Below are 24085 nucleotides of genomic sequence, written 5' to 3'. Positions count from 1 at the left end.
ATATCTATGTAGTCTTTTAATTTTATTTTTCTTTTATTAGACACGGTTTCACTCTATCACCTAGGCTGGAGTGCAGTGGCGTGATATGGACTCACTGCAGCCTCGACTTCCTGGACTCAGGCGATCCTCCCACCTCAGTCTCCTGAATAGCTGGGACTACAGGCGTGCACCACCACGCCTGGCTAATTTTTGTATTTTTGTAGAGATGAGTTTCACCATGTTGCCCAGGTCTCAAACTCCCGGGCTCAAGTGATTTTCCCACCTCAGCCTCCCAAAGTGCTGGGATTACAGGCATGAGCCACTGTGCTCGGACCCCGTCTTTTTATTTTCTTCATTTAAACCTCTGTTCAAATGTCATTTCCCCAAAGAGGGTTTCCTCTCTGCTTCTGGTGGTCTTCATGGTCTCTACTACTACAATATATTATATTGTACATCTATTTGTTCATTTCATACTTCCCCCTCCCCTCTGGAAGGTAAATCCCTGAGGTCAACGGCTTCACTTATTTTGTTTTCTGCTGTACTCAGTGCAATCCTTGTACTCAGCACATGGTAAGTGCTCAACAAATATCTGTTGAATGAATTAGTTGGAATAAATGCCATTGGATTTTGCTGCATTTATTTGGGCACAAAGGACTTGGGAGAGCCCTTGTGTTGCTATGCTTCTGTTTCCCAAGCACATTCGTGTCCTTTCTAATCTTTCTGCCTTAATCACTTTAAATGTACCGACAAGCACAATTGACCAATTAATAGCGCTTATGCTCTTGTTACATCATTTGTAATCCATGATGCTCTTTCTATTCGTAATGGCCTTTCAATTTTTCATGACTCAAAACGGATGACATGCATAATGAATACAAATAGCAAACTGATTAAATGCAATGCATATTCTACAGCTTGCTGGGCTTATGCCTGTTATTAATGACAGAAATCCAGCAAATTCTCATGAAAACACCGATGACATACAACCTTTAATGCAAGATGCTGGAGCACTAGGGGTCCTAAATTTTCCTAATTACTGAGCAACAGCAGAGATTAATTTCCCAGATGGCAACCTTTGTAAATAAGAACATCAGCATGGCTGCTTTGTCCAAGTTCTTTTTGCTGAGCACAAAACCCATCACGCAACCCATTTTTACTTCATCAGACTATTTGCGTTGTGTTTCAGAAAAAAAAATACACTTGAGAGATCGCCTTACGAGCAAAGTATAAAGGATGCCACTTGTGCAAAATCAAATTTATTGTCTGCTCAGGGATTGTATGTTTTTTTGGAATCCTAATATACTGTGATACAGAAGCCACATAGCTTCAGTTTGTGTATTGAGTATTAAAGCATCACAAAAATGATAACACAAAACAAGAAAGAAGATATGGATGGGAGTCTACAATGGACAATATGGTAAAGGACATGCTTTTAAAAGACCTGCCTGGCTAAATGTGCAGTCTTGGTTTCAGATTGCCAAAGAATTAACTGGTTTGCAATAAAAGGCTGTGTGAATCAACCTTCTTTTCCCCATTAGTGGGAAACCTTCTGGGAAGCAGGCGTTTTCTTTGACACACTGGGGCACATGATGACTGGTTTACCCAGGTTGGCAGTGGAAAACAACAAGCACTTGTCTGATGGGTCTATTAAGAGGGAATAAAGTGGATAGGAGCATTTGTCAAGGCCCACCCACGCTCAGAAAGCATCGATCACAGCATGCTGACCACTGCTTCTGCACTCTTCCTCCTGAAGCACAAATGGGCCACTCTGCAGAAAGAAGGTGGGGTGAGAGAATGGGCAGTTGTGGTCTTGGTCCACTTCCACAACAACTCTTCAGATAACACCTTGACAGGTCTGCCTCCATGATTATTCAGGCTCTGAGTCAGTGGAATTCCAAACTCAGGGAAAGCAGAGCTCTGCCAAATTTGAGGCCTGCACCCTGCCAATTTGCAGCCCAGAGTGGTTTTGATGATACCTAGTCTAGGCTTAGTAGATTCACTTCTACCTCTGAAAGTGTGCACATCATCTGGGGCTGGAAACTCCAGAAGTGACCCCGAACAAGTGAGTGGTGTATTGGGAGACACAGAGAGTCTGGGTAGCGAGGGAGAAGTTAGACAGGGAAGGGAAGGTGGCCACACAATATAGGATGCATTATTAAGTCAGCTACCACAGTGGGTGACGGCAGTTGAATCTCACAGGGTAACTCTGGAAAAGTGCAAAGTACATGCCTTGGAATTACTTTAGCCAAGGGGTGAGGGAGCTGGTGTATTTCTACCCATATAACCAGCAGTCATTGCTTAAGAGTGTCCCCAGAGATATTAATTCCCAGGCACTTTCACCTTTCCATGCCTATGGACAAAGTGGAGCCTAGGGGCCATGTATCTGACAAAGATGTAGTGGATGTGGGTGGAGCGCCCATACAGACTGCTTCAAAGTCACCCAAGGACTTAGGATTCCTTCCAAGATATACAAAACCTACACCCCCACCCCAAACTTCTGAAAGCATCACCATTACTCATGATCAAAATGTCTGATTAATGTACACAGTGCATTAAGCACACTTTTGAATGTGATTTGAAGGGGAATGACATTAACAGACTCTACTTGCTGAATTTTCCACTCTATGGAGATGGCAAGACAGACTTCTTGCTAACATTTAGGAAACACACATGCCCTCCTCCCCCACTGTCATATGTCTATGTGAGAGAATAAAGAATTCACAACTAGTTCTAAAAAAAAGAAACTAGGAAGAGAAATACAGACTACAGAGTAAGAGAAAGCAACAGCGCTAACAGAGAGACAGACAGAAAGGAAGGAGAATTTCATTTATTAAAATTGGAAAAAAAAACCCAAAAATTATTGGTACCTTTAAACATGTTCCCTAGATGAAGCCTGAGGTACTCTGCTGGAACTTTCTGATTGTAATATGGAATCTGGTTGTTAAACAGCCTCATTTTGTAATGGAATTCATCTTTTAAAGCCAAAGAATTCCTTAGCATCTCCATTTCTTTTGATACTTTAGTTGCAAAAATCCTTTCTTAGTGCATAACAATGATAATAATTAGTATTTATTTCATGCTTACTATGTGTGAATTGTTTTGCATGTATTAACTCATTTAATACTCACAATAAACCCATTAGTTTCCCCATTTCACAGGGAAAGAAGCTGAGGCTCAGAGAGGTTCAATGACTAGCCCAAGGTCACTCAGCAAGTGGAGCTAGGATTTAAATCCAGGGGGTCTGACTGCAGAACCCCCAATTTTTACATCTCCATATTATCTTTCTTTCATGTGCCCTAATTACTTACCTTAATAGGCACATGTTTTTACAAACATAAATCCTTCCTTAATTGTTTCTATCCCAAGGATGTGATGGCTTGACATTTTACGCTGAGGTAAGTGCAATACTTTCACATGAACAATATCCTAAAACAGAGCTCATTCAAGGAGGAGAGAGGCCCCAACTTCCCAAGGATGACGTCTGGTTTCTCTACCAGCATGCCCGGGTCTCTCGCCAGGAAAGCCTTGAGAGTTTTACCCCACACCCATCTTAGAATCACATGCTCTCTAAATCTAGGGAAAATCACTGTGGGCTACAGGAAATCAATTTTGTTTGCTTCTCTTTGCTACCAGATGACCCTACTCAACCACTGGACTCCATATTGAGTAAAAATATGAAACATGCAAATGGCACTCCGTTCTTATTTGTTACCTTTTTACTAAATAAAAGAAGGAAATCTGAGTGATCATAGATAGAACCATTGCTTAGAAAGCACTTGAGCAATTGTTTAGATTCACATTTATAATGGTGTGATCTGAGTCTAAAAAATAATTGACTTTTTTTTTTCCAGTAAGGCTTATAAATACAGACCCAGAGAGGCCTCCCATTCTCCCAACCATCTTTCCAGGCGGAGATGAGAGGGAAAAAGCTCATGCCTATGCTAAAAGCCTATGGTTTGCTTTTCCACGATGTTTCTATTACAGTGTAAGTGTGTATATGGCATCAGTACATATGCACATAAGTGCCATTTGCTAAATTTAAAAGAAAGATGATTTTCCCACTTCTAACACTTAAGGACTTAGAAAAGATAATGCTTTAAGAGGCAGCAAAATCCACGACTACACACAGATAAAAGACCCTCTTATTTTTCTAAATATTTAGAGAATTAGTCTACAGAAGGACTACAATAGAAACTACCAAAGTGAGATGAGATAAAATGATAAAAGTGCACCTAGGGAACCGTTTAAGTATGCAAGAGTGTCTATGGAATGTGTGTATGTGTGCGTGTGTCCCCATTTACACACACACAAGAGAATGAATAATTTTAAGCAAAAGCATTCAAGAATTTTATCATTCTGTCTTGACTTGTCCTTTCCACACGTTCAGGTTCAGTAATAACGGCAGCTTTGAAAGTGTCAGGACCAGATAAGTCAGGAGGATTCATTTAGAAATTGTGACCGGTCACAATGTGCCTTTATTTAGCCAACCCTCATAATAAGTGATTTCTATTACATGGGGCTGCTGTGTGATGAGGTGGAGAGCGCGTAACTGAGGCTCTCTAGTCAGACACCCACAGAGCCTGTGCCATCCACACGCTCACCACAGCTCCTGCCTCAGCATGGGGGAGGCAGGCAGAGGGATGAGCAATATGTATTTCAGATGCCTTTTTGGTTTTGGGGCTGTCAAGTCTCCTGATGCTGGACAGGACTGGGCTATATTGAAAATTACACTAATTAGGAGATTTGGATTTTTGACTCATCTTTGTTTCTGTAAACACCTTGTGAGTCTATCTAGCCTCAAATATCCAGCTAGAAGCAAATATACGGAGATGATATGAAATTGTGCATGGAAGTCCCTCAAAGATGGCATTACACAGACTAAGACTACTAAGTAAAAAAAGTCCATGTAAATTTCAAAGAACCATTAGCTGAGTCATATATTTACAAAATATAGTCAACCATCTGACTAAGCTTTCTTAACTTCTTGAAAATCTGGACAATGAGATGCTAAGACAATAATAATGACCCAGAGAGATTGATGAGAAATTGAAAATTCTGCAAACACAAATAAAAAAGACAGATAAGCATGAAAATGGAAACGAATGCTAAATCAAAAGTCTATCTCTAACAAGTTGACAAAATTCTGCAAGCCACAGATGCTCATAATTGGAACACTAAATAAAATAAGGATGTTAAATTAGAAAATAACTCAGTAAGGTTAGAAAACATATTTATAGTATTAAAGTGTCCCAGGTAATAGCAACATAACAGAGAGAAGAGGAGATCTTGGGCTGGGAACGGTGGCTCACGCCTGTAATCCCAGCACTTCGGGAGGCCGAGGCGGGTGGATCACCTGAGCTCAGGAGTTCGTGACCAGACTGGCCAACATGGACAAATCACGTCTCTACTAAAAAAAAACAAAAATTAGCTGGGCATGGTGGTGGGTGTCTGTAATCCCAGCTACTTGGGAGGCTGAGGCAGGAGAATCATTTGAACCTGGGAGGCGGAGGTTGCAGTGAGCCGAGATCGCACTGCTGCAGCCCAGCCTGGGTGACAGAGTGAGACTCTGTCTCAAAAAAAAAAAAAAAAAAAAAGGAGATCTTAAATATTATGATGGGAAAATCTCTAGAATCAACTTCGTGGTGAGGAGGGGGCCGTTCAGAGATATAATTTAAAGTTGAATCATGGACAACCGAAGGTTTAGACTAAAGGAAAAATAGAGGTACCAAGCACAAAACCTTGCTAAACACAACCCTGTGAGATAAATAGGGAGATAGGCATCACTGTTATATAGAAGATGTTGAAGGAAAATTAGAAGGGTTCTTTGTCCCCTCAATATTCAACTGATTTCCAAAAATGCAAGCTATTAAAGTATGATATAACTTCATAAAAGAGGGTAATTTTTACTTCTTGGGAAAGTCAGAAGAATAAAATGCAGAAATATTTATAAAATAAAGTTTTATTTTTACTTTATTTAATTTCACTATATTTTATTTTGCTTAAACTAATGCTTATATTACACTTACCGTGTATATCAGGCACCATTTAAAATACTTTGTAAACACTAACCAATTTAATCTTCTTAACAACCCTAGAATGTACTATTATTAAACCCTTTTACACGTGAGAAAACAGGCTTGGAGAGATTCAGTGACTTGCCCAAGGCCACACAGCTAGTAAAAGGTGAAGCTGTGGCCGTGTGCAGTAGCTCACGCCTGTAATCCCAGCACTTTGGGAGGCCGAGGTGGGTGGATCACAAAGTCAGGAGTTTGAGACCAGCCTGGTCAATATGGTGAAAATCCGTCTCTACTAAAAATACAAAAATTAGCCAGGTGTGGTGGCAGATGCCTGTAATCCCAGCTACACAGGAGGCTGAGGCAGGAGAATCGCTTGAACCAGGGAGGGGGAGTTTGCAGTGAGCCGAGATCACACCTCTGCACTCCAGCCTGGGTGACAGGGCGAGACTCTGCGTTAAAACAAAAAAAAAGGTGGAGGTGTACACAGGCCACCAGGCTCTATAGTACTTGGAATCACTACACTATGATGCCTTTATAAGCAGAGGAATTAAAAAGTGACATATTTTGATGATCTTGCTCTAATTTCTGAGCTTCTGAACCTTTGAAAGATTAAGTGAATATATGATACAATTCTACACTCTTTAGAACAGGAAAAAATTTGAGGAAATTTGATCTTAAAATATATCCATTTGTCTTTATAATTATACACGGAACCTTAAGAATCCTTTAGAAGAGTAAATTGGTATTTCATACACACACACACAAAAGAGACTAGATGGATTGGAAAGATGTATTTTTCTGTTATTCCACAATAACTTTTACATTGAGATCAGATTAGAAAATGACCAGGATAAATGGCCAAGAATAAAATTCCCCCAAGTGTTGCATATACATTCTACCAGAAAATGTGTGACAACATTTTTAAGAAGCGTTTCCTGCCACAAAGGCAGAAGTGGGTGCTAATGTTAACAGCTCTCAAAAAACTGTAGCCTGAAAAGAATAATGTCCTGAAGGGTAAATTGCATTTCCCTACAAAGGTTTTAATTAAAAAGCACTCTTACCTTCAGTCCTGACTCTTTAAACTTGCAATTTTACCAATAAGACAACAGTATTAATTCACTAATTCATTCAACAAACATTTATAGAGCTCCAATTTAGCATGGAGACTATCCCAAAGTGAATGAGACACAGTTTCTACTTCTCAACAAGTCCATTTAGAGAATATGAACTTGGACAATCAATTAACAAAACCATGAGCTAAGTGTTATAGAGGCTCCAATAACACAAGCAGCAGGATCTTTTTAAAAATGTGCAATGTGCTCCTGGCTCAATATGGTGGAATGAGCACATGCATTATTTCTTGTCCTAACTAAAACCCCACTAAAATGAGAGTAAATCCCAAATTTCCACTTCTAGCCAAAATGGAGTAATAGGAACTTGCTTTATCCTCCCACCTAACCTCACTCCCCCCATCCCAGTACAAAATATATTAAACAATAGTACACTAGACACTGGACTTCAGCCAACAATCAGTGATCCTTGAGAGAAGGGAAGCAAATGAGATGGGCCCAGTGATTTTTGAGCTTACTGCCTGGAAAGAAGTTCCAGGCTACAGGATGAGAGGGCAAATCCAGGCAGAGCCTGGTGGGCTCCTCACATTGAGTAGATGAAGCTTAGTCTGAGGACACCTAGGCAGCTAGAGTTTACAGAGAAGAGTACTGGAGAGAAGGCTTCACAAAGAGAAAATGCCAAAGATCTAAAGATAGTCCTTCTGGCTGGGCATGGTGGCTCACACCTGTAATCTCAGCACTTTGGGAGGCTGAGGCAGGTGGATCACTTGAGGTCAGGAGTTCAAGATCAGTCTGGGCCAACATGGAGAAACCTCTATTTAAAAAATACCAAAAATTAGCTAGGCATGGTGGCTTGCACCTATAGGCCCAGCTACTTGGGAGACTGAGGCAGGAGAATTGCTTGAACCTGGGAGAAGGAGGTTGCAGTGAGTTGAGATTATACCACTGCACTCCAGCCTGGGTGACAGAGTGAGACTCCATCTCAAAATAAATAAATAAATAAACAAATAAATAAATAAATATTAAAAAAAAAATAAGGACAGTCCTTCTTGAGTATTCAGCTGAGTGCTGAAAAGTGTATGCATGTGAGGAAACTACCTAAGGTTAGGTGGAAACCCACACAAAAAGATTGAAGAACAGTGCCTGCTACTTACACAGACCCAGAAATAGAGTCTATTCCTGATAGTCAGACTGGGAAACCTTAAGATTCTCTGACATAGACAGAGCAGTTTGCCTCAATTGAGAGAATGGTAACACCTAAACCAAGCACTGCTTTGGTATCACCTAACAAATCTTAAAAGAGAGGACAAAGGATAAAACTGCTTCTAAGCAATGAAACTGTGTCTCAGATTAAAGCTTAAGAATATTGATAGGAATAAAAAAATGTCCAGTACCAATACAGTAAAATATACAATATCTGGTACCCAGTCAACAATTAACCAGCACACAAAAAGCAGGAAAATAGGACCATAAGAGGATATCAAATCAATCAATCAAAATAGACCCCAAATTAACACAGAATTAGCAGTTACTATAACTGCATTTCAAATGCTTAAAAAGTTAAGTAGATACATGGAAGGTATTTTTTAAAGGCTAAAATCAAATTTCTACAGATGAAAAAACAATGTCTAAGATAAGAATTACATTGGATGGGAAAGATGGCAAATTAGAGACTGCAGAAGAAAAGATTAGTGAACTTGAAGACATAGCTATAAAAATATTTAAAATGGAAGACAAAGGAAAAGATAATTTATAAAATGAGTAGAGCATCAGTGAGTTGTGGGCTAACTTCAAGTAGCCTGTACTTAAGAAACTGGAGTCCCTGAAATAAAAAGAGGACAGGATAGAAAAAATTTAGAAGATATAATGGATATAAAATGTCCAAATGTGATAGAAAAAATAAAACCAGAGATCCATGAAATTCAATAATCCCCAAGTGAAAGAAATAGGAAGAAAATTACAGCAAGGTACATCATAATCAACTTTCTCAAAAGAAGTGACAAACAGAAAATCTTAAAAGCAGCTTCAGATAAGAAGGCATGTTATATAGAGAGAATCAAGGCAGGGATTATTGTATAATATATTTCTAGACAGAAATAATGCATGTGAGAAGATAGTGATGCAACATTTTTAAAGTACTAAAAGGAAAAAACCGTCAAACTAGAATTTTATATTTAGTAAAATAGCTTTTAAAAGTGAAGAGGAAATAAAGACTTTTTCAGACACACAAAACTTAAAAGAATTCATCACTGGCAGATTTCACCACAAAATTAAAAAAAAGTACTTTAAGGGTTATGAAAATAACACCAGATGGTAACAGGAATCTCTACAAAGGATGAAGAGTATTGGAAATGGGTGTGTGTGTACTTATGTGTATGTATACACATATACATATATACATATGTGTGTGCATGTTTTACTTCTAACTTAAAAATCTCTTTAAAACACAATTAACTATTTAAATAAAAATAATAACATAATGTAGAGTTTATAAAATCTGTAGAGGTTAAATGTTTTCCAATAATTTCAAAAAAGATTGGGAGGGGAAAAATCAAAATATACTATTCCAAGATTATTCCACTATATATGAGCATAAAATCACTTGAAGGTAAACTGTGATAAGCTAAATATATGTACTATAAGTCCTAAAGTAACAATTAAAATAACAAAACAAAAATTATAACTTATAAGCCAACAAAGGACACAAAAAGAAATTGTAAAAATTATTCATTTAATCTAAAATCAGGCAGGAAAAGAGAAAAAAATTAGCATATAAACCTAATCACATCACATATCACATTAAATATAAATGGTCTAAATGCCCCAATTAAAAAGAAGAGATTGTCAAATTAGATTAAAAAGGAAGACCCAACCATATGTTGCCTACATGAAACACATTTCAAGTGTGATGGCGCAAACAGGTTAAAAGTAAAAGGATAAAAAAAATATACCATGCCTGACACCAATCAAGGAAAGCTACAGTAATATCAAACAAAAGATGTTTCAGATCAAAGAGTATTACCTGGGATGAAAAATGTCATTTCATAATGATAAGGAGTCACTTCATCAAAAAGACATAAATAATCACAAATCATGTCTATGTACCTACTAACAAAGCTTCAGTAAACACGAAATAGAAACTGGTATAACTGCAAGAAGAAACATGCAAATCCAAAAATATAGTCAGATATTTTAATACTTCTGTCTCAATAATATATAGAACTAACAGAATGAAAATCAATAAGAAAATAGAAGATCTGAACAACATTATCAAGTAACTTTTAAAATGAACATTTATAGAACATTTCACTCCCAAAACAGCAGAATACACATTCTTTTCAATAACATATGGACATCTATAACAATAGATCATAAGGTGGTCCATAAGTCTTATTAAACTAAAAATAATTAAAGTCACACAAAGTACATTATCTGACCACAGTGGAATTAAATTAAAAAACGGCAACAGAAAGATCTCTGGGAAATCTTCAAATATTTGGAAACAAAACAACATACTTCTAGATAACTCATGGGTCAAAGATGAATTCAAAAGGGAATTTAGAAAGTATTTTTAACTGAATGAAAATTAAAATACAATATATCAGAATTTGGAGGATGCCACTAAAACAGTTTTTAGGGAAAATTTTGTAGTACCAGCTTATATTAGAAAAGAAAAAAAGTATTAGTTTTTCCCTTAAACAATTAAAAAAAAAAAGAGCAAATCAAACTTTAAGTAGAAGGAAATAACAAAGATAAAAACAATGACATAGAAAAAAGAAAAACAATAGAAAAAAATTAATGAAACAAAAAGCTGGTTCTTTGAGAAGATCAATAAAATTGATAAACCTTTAGCCAGACTTATTAGGAAAAAAAGGAAGACAGAAATTGCTGACAGCAGAATTGAGAGAAGTGGCATCACTGTTCAGTCCCCAGATGCCGAAAATATAAAAACGAGGATGTTGTGAAGAACTTTATGTCGACAAATTCAACAACTTAAATGAACAAATTCCTTGAAAGACATAAATTACCAAAGCTTACTCAAGAAGAATTAGATAACCTTGTAGCCCTTTACCTATAAAAGAAATTTAATTTGTAATTTAAAAAAAAAACCCCTTTCCACAAAGAAAACTCTGGGCCAAATGGCTTCAGAGGTGAATTATATCGAGTATTAAAGAAGAAATAATACCAATTCTACACAACTCTTCCATGAAATTGGAAAGGAAGAAATATTTTCCAATTTATTCTATGAGGTCAGCAATGCCCTAATATTAAAACTGGACAAAGACATTACAAGCAAAGAAGACAGACCAATATCCTCATGAACCTAGAAAAATTCTAAACAAAATTTTTAGCAAATTGAATCCAGCAATACGCCAAAAAGAATAATATATCATGGTAAAGCAGAGTTTATCTCAGGAATTCAAAAATCAATCAATGATCAATATAATCCACTATATTGCTAAACTATAAAGAAAAAACATATGATCATCTTAATAGATGCAGAAAAGTCACCAGAAAAAATCTAACATACCTTCCTGGAAAGGCTCTCAATAAAGGCAGGAATTAAAGGGAACATCCTCAATATTATAAAGGGCATATACAAAAAACCATACAGCTAATATCATACTTAATGGTGAATACTCAAGACTGAATACTTATTACTTAAACCTGAATTTCCCTCCCTAGAATAAGACAGAAGTAAGACAAGGATGTCTGCTCTCACCACTTCTATTCAATATTGCACCAGAATTCCTAGCCAGTGGAATAAGTTAAGTAAAATAAATAAAAGACCAGATTGTAAAAGAAGTAAAGTTTTGTTTATTTACATATGACATGATTGTCAACTAGAAAATCCAATGAAGTGTACAAAAATGCTGTAATAAGTGAGTTGATCAAGGTGTAGAATACAAGATCTTTCTACAAAGATGAGTTGCATTTCTATATGCTAAAATAATAATCAGAAAATGATATTTGAAAAAAGCTACCATTTACAACAGTATCAAAATATATGAAATACTAAGAAACTACAGAAAATAACTGAGTTGGCATCTTTTTAAAAATCCAAAATACTTGGGCATAAAATCTTACATATTATTGTGAAATTTCAGAACCACAAAAATAAAAATCCTGAAAATTTCCATGGGATAAACAGATCACCTATAAAGAACTAAGAATCAGACTGACAAGAGCCTTCTCAATGGTCAAAACATAATGAAGTTAGAGGAAAAGGTTAGAATAATAATATTAATTAAATTCTCATCTGACATAGCAAAAATTTGATAGATATTGGTTTAAGGTGGCAAACTACTAAATAAAGGTGTAAGCATATTATTTATAAATGTAGAGATAACCAGCAGAAGCCCTATCAATAGAATGGGCTAAAACTGGCTGCCTTTGGAAGTACAATGAGAGAAGAAAAAAGATGGGGTAGGAAATAAATTTAATAGGGAATCATTTAATAACCCTATTGGTATTACTTGATTGTTTTTAACTATATGTATGATTTCAATGTGTTTTTAAAAAAAACCTCAGTGGGTGCATGGTGACATCAGAGCCCAGAACAAATTAAATGGATCCTTGAGTAACATGGCTGCACTTTACATATGGCCATGAATGTCTATATTACAGCTAGTAGCCGGCTGTTTTCCTCCCAATATAAACTTCAATTCGACTGAATTTATTGTGCTCTCTCCCTCCTGCTCCCCGCCTAGCCCTGTCTCTCTCTGTCTCTCATGGTGACAAAGAGCCTTGTTGCTCTTTGACTCTGACGGAACAATGCTTACGTGTGAAGCCAAATGGTGTGGGGACAAGGTAGTCGGGCAAAGTATGTGCCCTGGATACACAGATGATGACCTCACACCAATAAGAACATGCAGACACCCAAAATTCTGTATGATTGATTCATTCTAATTTGATGCAAGATTTTAATCAGTATGACCCCAAGTCTCATGGGAAAAGTTGTTCCTTTTTCAATTCTCTTTCAATCCTATTTATATCAAGGAGAAAAATGTTAGTTTGGTAGCCTTTTAAACAAGAACTCTTGTTAAAAGATTTCATTCTCAGACCTCTGGCTCAGAGTATTTCACTAATATTTGATTGTTGTACTTGTGTTTGTTTTCATGGTTACTGTCTATTTTATATATGAAAAGTGAAACTGGTTTTCCATCTGTGGCCAGTGACGAAGGTTAAATTTATCCTTTTAAATAAATTTACAAACAATAAGTAGGTAATTTAAGAAGAATATTAAGTATATTCTTAGGAGGATATTAATATTAGAAGAATATTAAGCATATTAATAGGAGGAAAGTTGTTATGGCAACATTTGTCAAGATGGTTTGCAAATAAGTGAAGTTTGGGGAAGAGCAGTCTGGTAAAAGCCCTGACCTGGTTTACCTTTATCAAAATTTGTTTTTATTTATTTTATATGTGTATATTTAGGGGGTGCAAGTGCAGATTGCTTATGTGTGTATATTGCATAGTGGTGAAGTCTGAGTCCCGGTGTACCCATCACCTGCACTGGCTTGTCTTCTTCATACGGCTCCTGGTAGGACTGTGAAACAGGAAGGGAAGAATGTCCTCATTTAGGTTGGACATTGGCAGCATTTTCTGGGCAAGAAACTCTGAATTTGCTCATGCTTTTTAATAATCTCCCAATTAAATGCAACTGTTTTGAGATACATCCCAATTTGAAGTATACAATAAAACCTAGAATACAGCCTTGGGAGTTGTGGGTCCATAGTTTCTGAAAAGTAGATGGCAGGGAAAGTGCTGAGCTGTTTCTTTTCCTTCCCAATTACACCAGAAAAAAAAAAAAAACCCAAAAATAAAAACGAAAAAACCCTCCCACATATAATGAATGCGCTCACCCTCTCCACACATATGTTGCCTCAAACTTCAGACCTTCAATCCACATAAATTTGTGAAAGAAAAGATTCACACCAAAGCTGCTTTATCATCCTAGTTTGCTGGAAATGGCTTTCAGTAGCGATGACCATGCCCTCCCCACATGAGGCTCCCCTACAACTGAGGGATGGACAGCAAGGAGTCAGCACAGAGTCTCAGCTCCAAACCTCAAATGAATCTGGTTATTTCTCTAATAACCAATGTATAATAAGTTTACAATGATAATTACAGCATATTTACAAGGAAATTTGGAGAAAAAAAGAATAAGATTGAAAAATATAAATCTAGGTCAAAAACAATGGTGACAAAAGACACCATAAACAAATTGAAAAGACAGGCCATAGTCTGGGAGACTGACATATGTAACAGATACAGGATCACAATACAGTGTGTATATGTGTATATACATATGTGTGTGTGTGTACTTATGTGTGTATGTATATATACGCATGCATACACACATAACTCCTACAAATTAATTAGACAAATTAATAACCCAATAGAAAAATGATCAAAGTGTTTGAATAAGCAAATAATAGGGAGGAAATACCAATAGCCAATAAACATATGACAAGTGGTTCGATCTCATTAGTAATAAGAGAAATGTACATTAACTCCATTTTGGAGAGTGATTTGACCCTATCTAAAATGTGCACATTCTGTAACCCAGAAATTCCATCTGTAGGTATAAACCTAGAGAGGCACTCATGTGCATAAGAAGTCACGCGCCGCAGTGGCATTTTTAATAGTGAAAAATTGGAACACAAATGCCCCTGAATAGGAGAAAAGCTACAGAAATTACAGCATAGGCACAACATGAAATATTATGAAACAATGAGGTAGATCCATATGAATTAACATGGAAAGATCTTAAAGAAATATTAGTAAAAAGCCAGCTGCAGACACATTCAATGCTATGCCTATAGAGGGGAAAAAGCCTTTTAAAAACAATGCTGTCTAGTTGCTTAGTGCTATAGATTCACAGCACTGTGCTTAAATATATAAAAAAATATTTCAGGGGATTCAGACTAAACTGGTAATTGTTACTGGGAAGGTGGAGGGTATTGAGGAGAAGAGGGGGAATAGGAACTTGTATGGCGGTAGAGGTCCAAGGTGATTTTTAACTTATCTGTAATGTTTTAATTTTTTCAAGGTGCTGATATTTATGTATTACTTGAGTAATTTAAGTAATACTTGAGTCATTTATATAATGCAGCAAAAAGTTGATTAAAAAAATAACACTAATGATCTAAGAAGGACAGAGAAAAGGGGATAGAGAAGTTAGCCCAGCAGCATAGGATCTGTTACTATTAGTTTACTGAAATTTGTGAGAACATGAGTTGTCATAAATTCATCATGTGGAAAGCCATCCACGTTGGGCTCCCCTCCCATTTGTAAACGAACTGCCTCTGTGACTGTCCAAGGCTCACAGGCTCCTGGAGCCCATGCCTCCCTCAACAGTAGGAAGGGTTGAGACCTCACTAATAAGACTCAAAGCTACAGTCTAAGAACCCTTGGTCAGAAGAAACTCAAAAAGATAATACACATGCAGTGTAAAGGAATCTTTCTCTGCTTCTTTATTAGATTGTTATATCCACATATTGCACTTTAGCAGCCAAAACAAAGTTCTCTAATGTGGTCTCATGGCAATAATATTGTAAAACAATACAAAATGGCAGTATCTCGCCAGTTTCTAAAGGTGGAGGTCTGAAATCAACAATGCTTTTCTCAAAAACCACAACTTGGTAAAAGACACAGCTATTAGAAAACAGATTCTCTTCCTAAACGCCTTGAAATTCATGTCCTTTTTAATTGCCCAGAATTCATGTCACTTGTGTGAAAAAGCTATAAACATACACAATCATAAAAACACACTTAGACATCCTGAACAAAATCAATGCCATATTATTTTAGTTTATTATTCCTTGTAGAATTCACACTGGTCTTCCTACTTTGATATTTATTTATACTGAAGAAGCAAAAGAACATAAATGCCACTCTTGGGACAGCACTAGTGCTAGAATTGAGTAGAATACATATAGCTTCTGCCTTAATTTAAAAAACTAAAGCAGTCTTTACGAATCAACCTACATAATATAGGACAAAGCTGAAGGTCACTGTATTATTCATTTAAAAAGGCACTGATAAGGATTAAAATTACGGTTCATGAGGTTTGAAGGACTGTTAGCTTGCATAAATGGCTTCTTCCTTCCTAACAGCGGATGATGGGGGGGTGGGGGCGTGGAGGGGGGAGTTGATGATAAATAGTATAAAAAAGGATATACTTTTTTCTTCCCCCCAGGGCTTTGTTATTCGTCTCTCATTGGAACCTCTAAGCTCTTTATTCAAGAGGTCTTCTGATATTCACAACTTTGCTGCTCTTATGAAAAATTAATGATTGCTTTCTCTTCAACAGAAAACTGCCTTATTTTGCAGAAGATTAACAAAGAGGATGTGGTGCAGAAGTGAGTCCCTCAGCAGGAGAAGCTTCTCTCACACCAACCCATTTATGGCTGGGGGAAAATATCCCGTTAGTTCAAGGATAGCAAATAAATAGATGGTGTGCAGCCTGGTACAGATGGTAGAACAAGGACTACATCCTTCACAAAAGGGATGTGCCAACAAAAACAGCCTGCCCCCAACAGCAAGCTGACCCAACGCCCTGCTCGCTGACTCCTTTATGCCGGCACCGAGTGCCACGCTGCGTTTGCAAGCTATTGTTCAGCAGGCAGATTTTCTGCTGGGGGTTAACAGGTGAGAGCAGTGATCCCATATGTAACAGCAAGAGCAAAATAGAGAGGATGCTTTTAGTTAAGCTGCCAATGCTTAGCAAACACTTCTGAAAATATCACAGCTCAATATTGCATCATTCATGAATGGAAGAGCTGCAGGGTGGGGGGTGCTTGTTTCAAAATGATTTACCAAAGTAAGGAGAGTGCAGAAATGCAGAAATAAAATAATGTGGCTCATGTTCTGTCATAAGTATGCATCAGTTTTCATTTTAACATCTAGTTGTGGCCATCAAAGTAATTTCTGGAGAAATTCCGCTTTCACTATTTGAAGTCCCACATTGTTACATCATTTCACATGTTAATTTCACTCAATCTTTAATGACCACATGTCCCCCAGACTCCCTAAAGCCAGAGAGGTTATATTAATTATTGTTTGTTAGTAAGGGACCAGGCCTCAAACTCAGCTCTTCCCACCCTGAGCCCAGCACTCCTGGGAAGCTGTGGAAGGGCATTCACACACCCTGATCCCGGCATCCAGCCAGCCAGGGGCTGGGGGCAGAGCACATGAAAAACGTTTGGAAAGAACAAAGGGGCTCCTTTCTTTCACACGTGTTAAAATGGCTATTATAAAAAAAGATGGAAGACAAGTGTTAGCATGGCTGTGGAGAAAAGGGAACCCTTGTGCACTGTTGGTAGGAAGGTAAATTAGCACAGCCGTGATGGAAAACAACATGGAAGTTTCTCAGAAAACTAAAAATAGAACTACCATGGGGCCCAGCAATCCCACTTCTGGGTAGAGATCCAAAGGAGCTGAACTCAGTGTGCCACAGAGATATTTGCACTTCCGTGTTCACTGCAGAATTCATAGTGCTGAGTTATGGAAGCAATCGAGGTGTTCGTCATTGGATGAATGTATAAAGAAAACGTGCGTGTACAAGATGGAATACTATTCAGCCTTTAAAAAGAAGGAAATTCTGTTATTTTTGACAACAGAGATGAACTTGGAGGACATTACACTAAATGAAATAAGCCGGGCACAGGACAAATGCCACATGATCTAACTTGTGATTCTCACATGTGGAATCTAAAACATCAAGCTCACAGAAGCAGAGGGTACAATGGTGGTTCCCAGAGGCTGGGAAAGGGGGTTGGAGGGAAAAAGGTGAGAGATGAGGGTGCAAAATTTTAGTTAGATAGGAGGCACAAACTTTACTGAGCTATTGCACAGAATGGTGACTAGAATAAGTAATAATGCATTGTATATTTCCAAATTGTTAAAAGAGGAGACTTTAAGTGTTGTCACCACAAAAAAAGATAAGTATGTGAGGTGATGGATTTGTTAGCATGATTTGATCAATCATTCCACATTGCACACATACCTCAAAACATCACATTGTGCCCCACAAATACATAATTATTTGTCAGTTAAAACAAAGAATGAAGGCGGCACCCACCTGACGCTAAGCACCTAGAAATGACTGAATTCCACCAACATGTGTTTGGCATGGACATGGCCTTGGCCTTCACGGAGCTTCACGGACTTCTGGGGCAGGTGGGGCCAAACACATTCTCACCCTGATAACTCTACCATCACACTTGTGATGGGCCAGACTTTTGGAGCTGTGGTTCAAGGACATACCTTTTGTGAGTTTTTTTGTCTGTTTTTACCTTGTTTTTTAAATGTTTGTAGTAAGAAAGCACTGAACTTGGGTGGCTGAAAGTGTGTGATGGAGAATCTATAAATGATAGTTTCGTATAGATCAGTTGTGCTCGTCATTGTCTGTATTCGTCTATTTTTCAGTGTCACTAACGGCATATGAAATGAAAATTAGAGACGTCAGCTGCTCTTTGACTTGAATACACTTTCCAGAGAGCACTAAGTCTACAGTGTTTCTCCTCATTTGTATGAATCTTAAGGTAGTTGAGGGACAATGACTGCCGGGTCCTGTAGAGTGTTTTCTCTATGCCAAGCACTGCTCCAGGACCCTCTGATGTGTTACCACTCAGTTAATCTTCACAGAAGTCCCATGACACTTGCACTATTATTTTACAGATACCCCATTTTGCAGATTAAGAAACTGAGAAGCAAAAAATTAAAGTGGTTTGCCTAAGGTTTCCAGCTAATAGGTGGGAGAGCTGGGATTTAAAGCTGGTAGACTGCCTCCAGTCTGCTATGACTTCTGCCTGAAGACAGATGATATCTAAAATAATTTTTAAACATATGAAATTCATTCTCAGTATAATTATAGATAGCAGATCAAAATAACTAGAAAAATCCAGGAAAAAGAGCCATGAACATACACTTTCAAAGAGTGTGCAGTGAAGAGCAAAATCAATTCTTGCTTTATAAGCTATCACAAGGATTTTACCACTGTCAATATTTTATTGTTAGATATCAAAAAATCATTACCACCACAACAAAACATTCACAATGATATAAAAATGGACTTTGCTCCTTAAGGAAATGCTATAAATATGCACAAGAAAATATTTTTCTCTGAGAAATGGCAATCAGCCAATAAATCAGCAAGTCACACACCAATCTCCTCTCTTTTCCTAGAATTTAACACATGAAGATTTAACAAGGCTTGTAACCAGTTCAACAAGAATGAGAGAAGCCTGTTAGAAGCCATCATTAAATCTAAAACTTAAAACTTCTGCATGACAAAATACATCATAAAAAAGTTAAAAGACAAGCTATACATAGGGAGTAAATATTTGCAACATGCCTAGTAAGAGAAGATTGTTAACCAGAAATGATAAAGAACTCCTACAAGTCAGTAAGATAAGCAACTCAAAAGAAAGAAGCATAAATAATAGGTTCAAGGATTTCACAGAAAAGGAAATTCAAATGGCCAATCAACATGGAAGGATGTTGAACGTCACTAGCAATTACGGAAACTCAAAATAGAACCACAATAAGCTACTTACTTCAGCTGTGCAAAATGTTTAAGTTGGTTGGTATCAGATGTTGGTGTAAGTATGGGGAAATGAGTGCTTTCATATGCTGCTGGTGGGAGTCTACATCATAGCCAAGTTGGAGGTACTTTGGAAGTACCTAGTAATATTGAAGATGAGCGAATTCTATAATCTTAAAATTATCTGCACAGAGAAATATTTGCACAGATGCACTGGGGGATATGTACAAGGACGTTCACTGCAACATAATTTGAAATAATGAAAAACTGACACAACCTAAATATCCACCAGCAAGAAATGAATAAACTGTGGTGTGTTTCTAGGATATAATAGTTATAGAATGCCTATAGAATGCCTCTAGATGTAAATTATCAAAATGCACACAGCTCAAAAATGACGAGTGGAAAGAAGTTGCAGAACAACATACGGTATGATATCATTTATATAAATGTTTTTAAAAAATTCCCACATCAACAATATTATGTGTTTCTAAGGATATGTGAATATACATGTAAAAGTTTACAAAATGGGCTGAAAGCATACACACCAAGTTCAGAATAGTGTCTATTTCTGGAGACTAAGGAGAGTTACTGTGATTAATGTGATAGACAAGGTGGGGGAGGGTTAAGTCAATAATGTGCTTTTTCTTTTAAAAAAGGAAAGAATTAATCCATACAGTTTAAAAAATATTATATACATAGGAAAAAAGACTGACTCAAATATGCCAGTGATTAATTCCTATTGGTGAAGATTCCTTGGATTTTTCTTTCCTCTTCTTTTTTAAAATAGTTTTATACATTTTCAATTTTCCAAAATAAAAAAATACAATGAAAAAATCAATAGAAATATAACTTGTAAATTTCAACTAAATCTGCAATGTCATGCTCTACCTCTTGTGATTAGCTTTTCTTTATTTTTATCTTACACAATTATGCTCTTAAGTAAGGACAAATTAGAGTCAGAACACTTTGGTCCTCCATTTCCTTCAATAAAAAGGAACATAATGTATTTGGATAACTGTTTTTGGTCTAACAGAGCTTTGACATTAGAGAGGCATATGTTTCATAGATTATGGATGCCATTGTTTAGAAGGCTTTAAATTCACAGGTGGCAGCCGGAATCCCATAAAGATGTTGTATCTTTGGATTTAAATAACAGTTGCAACTAAGAGTTAAATAACTCTGTGCCACTCTTCTGGTCAGGTCTAAAAAGCACAATAGTATAGTGGTTTAGAGCTGAGCTGTCTAATACATGTAACAATGCGTTCTCATTTAAATAAAAATGAATTAAAACTAAATACAATTAAAAACTGAGTTCCTGGTCAGGTGCAGTGGCTCACACCTGTAATCCCAGCACTTTGGGAGGCCAAGGCAGGCAGATAAACTTGAGGCTGGGAGTTCAAGACCAGCCTGGCCAACATGGTGAAACCCTGTCTCTACTAAAAATACAAAAAATAAAATAAAATAATAAAATAAAATAAAATAAAGTAGCCAGGGATGGTGGTGCACACCTGTAATCTCAGCTACTTGGGAGGCTGAGGTATGAGAATCACTTGAGCCCGGGAGGCAGAGGTTGCAGTCAGCCGAGATAGCACTACTGCACTCCAGCCTGGGCAACAGAGCAAAACTCTGTTTCAAAAAAAAAAAGTTCCTCAGTTCCTCAGTCGAACTAGCCACAAGTCAAGTCCTCAATAGCTATTTGTGACTAGAGGTGACCAGATTGGACAGCACAGATATGGAATATTTCCTTCATCACTGAAAGTTCTATTGGACAGCATTGGCTTAAAGCACGGACTCTAGAGCCAGACTCCCTGGATCCTGATCCCAATCCTACCACTTGTGAACTACCTGGTTGTAAGAAATTTTGAAATCCATCTGTGTCTCAATGGCTTTGTCTCTAATATTAGGAAAATTGTGAAACCATCCTCACTGGGTTGCTGTAGGGATTAAAGGACTTAATTGATATATGCAAAGCTTATATTAACATAATAAACATCATATAAACTGCAAGTGCTTATTATATCTGTCAGCTGTCTACCTGATGGAAGGAAGTACCACATGGCCGTCGTCATCTCTTACTTCCAGAGCCATTGGGACATGGCGGAGGAAGAAGGAATGCTCTGGTCACCCTGAGAAAATCCTTGTTCTCCTGGGCCTGATGGCTGCTGCATTGAGAACAAACCACAGGGCACAGAGCAGGGGACACAGGGACAACAGCGAGGAGGCCACTGTGATAATCCCAGCAGCAGGTGATGTCCCTGGGCCATGATGGTGGCAGTGAGGTGGTAAGAAGGGGTCAGGTTTTAGAGCTGAAGTTATATCCTGACAGACCAGCTGTGGCATATGAGAGAGAGGAGTGAGAATCTGCAGGTGTCTATTAAATACTCGTTGGCTGTCCTTATTTGGCCACTTAGAGCCAGAAGCCCAATACAGAGACTTGTATTTGTCACCATGAGGTCATCACCGGGCAGGATATACCAAGTAAGAATGACACAGTGGAGAAAAATATGTCAACATATTTTCTTATATAAAAAGGGAAAGGATAAATCATATATTTAAATGGTTATTTATAGGAAAAGAGGGAAATGAGGGGATGCTGGACTTTGAATAGCTCTTGTTTTGTCATTTTGACTTTGCAATCATGCAAATATTTCTATAACGATAAATTAAATTTAATTTAAAAATGAATTATTAAAAATTTAAAGCAAAATAAAGCAAGTGAACCTAACTATATAAACAGTTAGTGGTATAGCTACACACAGAGGAACGATTCTAAGTAATTCTATAACACAATAATTTGACTGTACATCCTTAGTTGGATATATCTGAAGGACAAAGAGAAAAAAAATTGACATGTTTTCATTAGCCATATTGTTATCACAGTTTTTGTATAATTACTCTGAGGCTGATTGTGTGTTGTGTGGGATATAGCAAATTAGTAATTACATTGGAATTATATAGAATTGGGATTTTTAGCATAGGAAAAGGGAGAATATGGGTATGAGGTCCATGAAGTAAAGTAAAAACATGGTTGTCCTGAATTTGAATTGAACATATCAGAATGGATTAATCATTTCTGTTTAAAAACTTGTGTTTTCTATCTTTGTCCACTGTAAATAATAACCAGCCCAGAAGCAATCAGCACACTGCTCAGAATGTGGTCTCTAAATAATATTTCCCATTAAAAGGAACCAGGAATCCTAACAGAAATGGCTGATTCCAGGTCTGAGGTAGGATATATATAAGATGAACCTGGAACATACCAGAAAGCAAGGAAGCTATCAAAGACAATTAGGGCCATGTCAAAAGTAGTCCAGAGTTGACTTGATCGGGCTTCCACTGGTCAAAGATTGAACAATTTAAATATTGCAAAATACAATAACTGCAATCACCATATAAAACATATTTAACACATAAATTCTTAATAATATTAATTATAACAGTAACAAGCACACCTTTGGAAGATGCCAGGAAACACCTCATTATTTGAAAACTGGTATGTACAGGGAAAAATAAAGCACATATCCTACCTATTCTGTATAAACTTTACCCCATGGTAGCCAAATGGGGGAAGGGGAAAATTTTCTCTTTACAGAATATTTAAGTTGACACATGAAGATAAAAATAATAGAATGAGAATATTTATTACAGATTGCCATTTTTGCAACCTGTAATAAATGAACAGATATAGGCAATAATCATCAATAGCTGTTAATGCCACAAAAATAGAGATTACAAGACATTATGAACTTGCTGATGGAGGTATAAAACATAATCGATGAAACAATCTTGCTGTCCCCTTCTAAAGGCAACAAAACAACAAAACCCCTGTGTCTTATAAAGCCAATTCATAGGAAATAGAGGAGACACAGGAACAGGTTAAACGGCACCATAAAGAAGCAATCAGAGAATTTCTGATATTTTATAAAACAAACATCCAGGTTTCTTTAACACAGCAACAATGCCAATGAAAACAAAAAAATAGGAAAAAAAGTGGGGGAGAAAAAAGAAGGGAAGGGAAGGAGGAGAGGGGAGAGGAGAGGAGAGGAGGGGAGGGGAGGGGAGGAGAGAAGGGGGAGGTGAGGGGAGGGGAGAAACAGGGAGAGGAAGGGAGGGGCAGGAAGGGAAGGGAAGGGAGAGAAGAGAGACATGATGGGAGGTTAAAAGAGACCTAAGGAACATAGCAATGAATCAATATACAAGGACAATTTAGATCCCAATTCAAACAAACAACAAAGAAATAAAATAATTGAAAAAAATAAGACAAGCAGGAAACTGTAAACATTAAATGTATACCTGGTGATAATGAAATCCTTTATTAATTTTTCATTTGTTCTTTCTTCATTAATGCTTTTAGGAGTGATATTATATGGTTATGTTTGGGCTATGTTTTGTTTTTTGTGTGTTTTTTTTTTTTTTTTTTTTTTTGAGTCAGTGTCTAGCTTCGTCTCCCAGGCTGAAGTGCA

General features: G+C 37.2%; 1 long non-coding RNA gene across 1 annotated transcript in view; it reads right to left on the bottom strand.

The window, feature by feature from the left end:
- Positions 1-24085, bottom strand: part of LOC103892666 (uncharacterized) — a 66405-nt gene that overhangs the window by 19096 nt on the left and 23224 nt on the right. The gene's annotated exons all lie outside the window — the stretch shown is intronic.

This window comes from Pongo abelii, chromosome 18, assembly GCF_028885655.2.
Source record: "Pongo abelii isolate AG06213 chromosome 18, NHGRI_mPonAbe1-v2.0_pri, whole genome shotgun sequence".
Classification (NCBI taxonomy): Eukaryota; Metazoa; Chordata; class Mammalia; order Primates; family Hominidae; genus Pongo; species Pongo abelii.
Note: the sequence above shows the minus strand (reverse complement) of the source record. Positions and strands in the feature narration are given on the sequence as shown.